The 5,720-nt window shown below is 39.9% G+C and overlaps 1 pseudogene; it reads left to right on the forward strand.

Moving 5' to 3' along the window:
* The first annotated feature begins 3,982 nt into the window (after positions 1-3,982).
* LOC109388677 (eukaryotic translation initiation factor 5 pseudogene) lies at positions 3,983-5,247 on the forward strand (annotated as a pseudogene).
* The last annotated feature ends 473 nt before the right edge of the window (positions 5,248-5,720 follow it).

The raw sequence follows: 5,720 nt of genomic DNA on the forward strand, positions 1-5,720 counted from the left end.
TTAATGCCCTCATATATTTCTGGTGAGAATGTTAAATGATCCAGCTACTGTGAAAAACAGTCTGGCAGTTTCTCAAATAGTGAAACATAGAGTTACCACATAACCCAGTAATTTCACTGCTGGGAATATACCCAAATAATTGAAAGCAGGGTCTCAAACAGATATTTTTATATCATTGTTACAATAACATTATTTACAATAACCAAAAGTGGAAACAACCCAAATTTCCATCCACTGATGAATGGATAAAATAATATGGTATCCCCATACAATGGAATATTATTTGGCCAAAAAGAGGAATGGAGTACTGGTTTTTGCTATAACATGGGTGAATCTTAAAAACATTATGCCAAGTGAAAAGGCCAGAAAAAATAGACCACCAATGATGTGATTCTATTTATACAAAATGTTCAGAATAGGCAAATCTATACAGATAAAAAGTAGATTCGTGGTTGCTTAAGGTTGGAGGCTGAGGGGCAATTGGGAACTGTGGGGTGACAGTTAAAGGGTATGGAGTTTCTTTTTGAGGCAGTGGGAGCATTCCACACTGATTGCGATGATTGTTGAACAACTCTGTGGATATACTAAAAACGATGGAGTTATACCCATCAAATGGGTGAATTGTATGATATGTAAATTATATCTGAATAAAGCTGTTACAAAGAAAATGCTTGCTGGCCCCATTCTCTGTGTCTCGTGCTGTACTGGGTGTTTAGGGCATGGGTACAGAGGTAACTAAGACTAAGAAGCCTTCAAGGAGCTTATGATGGAGGCAGATAGCAAAGTAAGCAACTATCATGATAGAATAAAAGAAAATGCTCTAATAGAGCTTGGGGCTTCTGGAAGAAATAATAAATAGTTATGACTGATATAATTAAGGAATGTTTCAGCTAGGAGGCATTGAAATATTAACAAGAATTCAATTCAATAAACAAAGCCTCGGGGTATTGTTGGGTCAAGGGTGGAAAAGGAAGATCGTTCCAAGTTGAAGGATCAGCACATGCAAAGGAATGGTAGCCTACAGTTATCTAGTACAAGGGGAAACCAAGGAGGGGTGTTATTAGAGGTGAATCTGGAAAGGTAGCTTGGGGTCAGATACCTGAGGCCCTTGAATTCCCTGGAGCTTGGAATACTTCCTGAAGTAGGACTTCATTTTGTACAGCAGTGCTAGGCAAAGCTCCCAGTAGGAATAATAAAGTATTGGGTTGTCGGAAAAGTCATGACATATTTTTTCTATGTGTTTTGTTGCAAAAATGTGTCATAACTTTTCCGACACCCCAATAGTATCTGTGACTCTGCCACCGACTAGCTGTGACCTTGGACAAGTCACTTAACCTCTCTGGACCTCAATTTCCTTAACCTGAAAATGAAGATAATCATCCTACTCATAAGTTTGTTGTATTGATCAAATGAAAGGGGAACGTGGCAGACACTGTGAGCTGAATAATCCAACATCGATTTCCAGTTCCTTTCTCCTTGCTGGAATCTACAACAGAAGCTTGAAAAGCCAAATAGATGCTTAGTTTCCCTTGGAGCTCAAGGTGTCCACATGACAGTAACACACATGTGGCTAATGATACATAAACAGAAGACTGCTGAGGGGCTATTAGCAGAGTTATACTTTTCTAAAGAAGACATTGCCAATGCTGTCAACGTCACTCTAGTTTGTGCTGTGAATGCAGATGTGATACCTGTGACTCTAATAGCCACCTTAAAGCTGAATTATTGGCCACAATGAAGATGAAAAGCCAACAAGCTGAGCATGGATGGCAGTGCAGAAATATCGTAAGAGACTCTGGGCTCTTGATGGCAACATCCACCTACCTTTGGACTTAGTCTTATGTGAGAAAAAAAGATCTCTATTTGTATAAGTTGTTGGGGTTTCTATTACCTGCAGCCAAAATCATTCTTAACTGATACAGAGTTTATGAAAGAACTCTAGAAGCCCAAAAGTGATTTATAAAAATAAAGAGTGATTTTTGGAGGAGACTTACATGATTTCAGTTTTATTTTGAGAATGGAGAAAAATAAATTAGAGAGATGAATTGTTGTAGGGAATGCTAGTGAGGTAGTAATGACAAGAATCCAGGCAATAAACAGTGAAGGTGCCGTGACAGTGAGGACAAGGAGCAGAAGACAGATACTGGTGATAACACAGAGGGAAAACTGATGGGACCTGGCAACTGATTGAACCTTGGAGGAGAATGCTTTCGAAGGTTTTAACCCTAGTGACTGAGGAAACCTATGCTCATAACATAGGAACACACTCATCTAACTTTAAGGAGAATGATAATGAGTTTTGTTGTGGACATATTGACCTTGAATTGCCTATATTCATAACAGGAACATATTCATATAACTTTAAGGAGAAAGGTAATGAGTTCAATTATGTACCTATGGACTTGAAGTGCCTGAAAACACACCTAGGAGAGGTCCTCAAGGCAGTTGAAAATATGAGGCTTAAAGGAGGGATGGCGATATGCATTTGAGTGTTATCAGTGTACAGGTGGACGCTGAAACCATGGGAGTAGGTGGGATCACTCATGAGGAGCAGGTATAGTAGAGGAGAAGATGGCTAGAAATGGGGGTTATGGTTACCTTTAAATATTGGATGAAAACAGAAGAGTCAGTGGAGGGAGAGGCTAAGAAGCATTCAATCATTCAAAAATATGTATTGAGTGCCTACTATGTGCCAGACCCTGGGCTTGAGGCTGAGCAGTCAGAGAGGTAGGAAGGCAACCAGAAGAGTGCAGTGCTATGTAGGGCGGGGAGAATGGGTGGCTGGTCAACAGTGCAGGAAAGTCAAGTGGGGTGAGAAATGAGGAACTCCTTCCCTCAGCCACATTCATCTGAATTCCTTTAACGGGAGTTTATTGTTAGCTGTAATAGCCTGTCTGGAAGACAAATGCTAAATTAATTTGGGAACTGACTTGTAAAACTCTCAAGTGGCCTAAATCATTTAAAAGAAGTTCAAATTCTATTATGTAAGATTGAATTGATTTCTGCAGGTGGTTGTGCAACCTTCTCCCCTAGAGACATATTTGTCAAATATGGTTTCTGTCCAGTTCCTCTTAGGAGCAAGAATAGTGATGCTGTGAGAGCAGCACAGCTCCTTCAAGTCTCTCTGGTGCCTTATTTTGTAAATGTAAATTAGAGTTCTTTGCTCTGAACTCTAATAGACCTCAGGACACTATGCAGTTCTATTTGCACTTGATTCATGTGGTCTTTTTTTTTTTCTATTGTGTCATGACTGTTAGTCTTGTCTCTCTAAATAGACTGAAAGTTCCTCAAAGGTAGCGATCATATCTTGTTTTACTCCTATTGCCCACAGGGCTGGGCACAGAGTAGGCATTCAATAAACGTTTAAGTCATGAAGATGTAGTCAAGGTAGTTTCATAAAATGCCAATGTACATTTTATAAAATGTACATTAAACAAATTAATGTTATTTTAAATCCTACTACCAGCAATCTAGCTATCTAATTTCATTTGGTACAGGGTACAGTTTGAAAGGATATAAAGCACATGCATGAGATGGGCCACTGACTGGCAGGTAAGATGCACCAACGCCTGCAGCTGGGAGCACCAGGCCCCAGGAACTGAAAGGTTTGGACTCCGGATGTCTTAGGACATCTCCTCCCTGCTGCTGGGCAGCATCTGCTTGACGGCTAGCTGCGCTCCTCTGCTGCCTCCGCAGCCCCTCCTCTGACTTGGGTTCACAGGCACCTCACTTCATCACAGGCCCGTGTGAGCAGCATTGGGTTTCTGTCTTCATTTGATGAAAACTAGCTGTTGCACAGCCATTGGTACCTGTTTTGGGGAAACATGGAATACTTACAGCCTCAGTGGCAAACATTTTTTTCTTGTCAGACTGAGAACTCTTGCAGTTCTTTATATCATCCCTTCTTCTCCAGATAGAAGATACAAAAAAGTTACAATCAAAGATCTCTTCATCTTATTGATAAAGCCACTAATAAGCCATAATGCCTGTCAATGTCAACTGCAGTGCATCAGACCAGTTCTATCACTAAAAGATGCCCCACCTGATCACCAACGTTGAGGGCAAAGGAACTGGAATCAAGACAGTTATAGTCAACATGGTTGCAAAGGCACTTAATTGGCTCCCAACATATCTCACCAAATACTTTGGTTGTGAGCTGGGAGCACAGACCCAGTTTGATGTTAAGAATGACCATTATATTTTCAATGAATCTCATGAGGCAAATAAACTGCAAGAGATGTTGGATGGATTCATTAAAAAATGTGTTCTCTGTCCTGAGTGTGAGAATCCTGAAACAGAGCTGTATGTCAATCCAAAGAAGCAAAAAAAAATAGGTAATTCTAGTAAAGGCATGCTTGACACACATCATAAACTCTGCACCTTCATTCTCAAAACCCACCTGAAAATAGTGACAGTGGTACAGGAAAGAAAGAAAAGGAAAAGAAAAGTAGAAAGGGCAAAGACAAGGACAATGGTTCTGTGTCCAGCAGTGAGACACCACCACCACCACCACCAAATGAAATGAGTCCTCCACATGCTGTGGAAGAAGAAAAGGATGGTTATTGGTGGGAGGGTACAACTGAGGAAGCTCAAAGGTGCAGAAAGCATGAACTAAATCAGTAATCATGCAAAAGTTCTGCCACTCAGTGATGATTTGGAAAGGACTGTTGAAGAGTGGGTCAATATCCAGTTTGATTTTGTTAAGAAAAAGAAAGAAGAGGGTATTACTGACTCATCTGACAAGGAAATTGTTGTGGAAGCAGAAAGACTGGATACAAATGCTATGGGCCCTCTTGTTTTGATTGAAGTTCTTTTTAATGAGAAGATTAGGGAACAGATTAAGGAATACAGGCACCATTTCCTATGATTTTGTCACAACAACAAAAAAGCTCAATGATACCTTCTTCATGAGAGTGTGTGGTAGCAATGCATCAACTTCAGCTTATCTCCAATATTCCACATATCTTAAAGGAAATGTATGACGCAGACTTTTGGAAGAAGAGGTCATCATCAGCCTGATCGGAAAAGGCGTCTAAGAAATATGTGTCAAAAGAACTTGCCAAAGAGATTCATGTTAAAGCAGAGCCATTTATAAAGTGGTTGAAGGGAGCAAGGGAGGGATCCTCTGGTGGTGGAGATGATGGAGATGAGAATATTGAGGTGATGTATTCGAAGAATGCCAGTGTACCGAAAATTGAAGCTGTGAAGTCTGACAAGGATGATGACATTGATATTGATGCCATTTAAAGGGGTGGATGCAGCCCAGCTTAACAGTGCAATGCTGAGAATCTTTCTGCATCATCAGCCAATGTGCAACATGTATGTGCAAAAGCTAAAATGGCTTAATATCATGCTACACTTTCGACTAAAAATGTATTGCTATGAGTGGTCTGTAATTAAGCCCAAGGAGACATTTAGGGAGTCCATAGACATATCAGTGAGCAGATGTAGTTTGCTTATTTATAGATGTTTCTTGGAAAAATTAGTGGTGGACACATTTGGATCACATTTATACAGTTTTAAAAATAAAGATTTGATTTTGGTCATTCTTCAAATCTTTAGCTCTGAATGACTTAAGCTGAAATAAGTGGCTCCTTTTAAAAATGTCATACCACCATTTAACATAAGATTCTTGGAGTCTTAGAAATCATTAGATGCTGAGACTGTAAAGAGGTCTTCAGCAGAATGCAAACCTAAACTTATTTGTAATACCTAAGGCA

This window comes from Hipposideros armiger, unplaced genomic scaffold (genome assembly GCF_001890085.2).
Source record: "Hipposideros armiger isolate ML-2016 unplaced genomic scaffold, ASM189008v1 scaffold_203, whole genome shotgun sequence".
Lineage (NCBI taxonomy): Eukaryota > Metazoa > Chordata > Mammalia > Chiroptera > Hipposideridae > Hipposideros > Hipposideros armiger.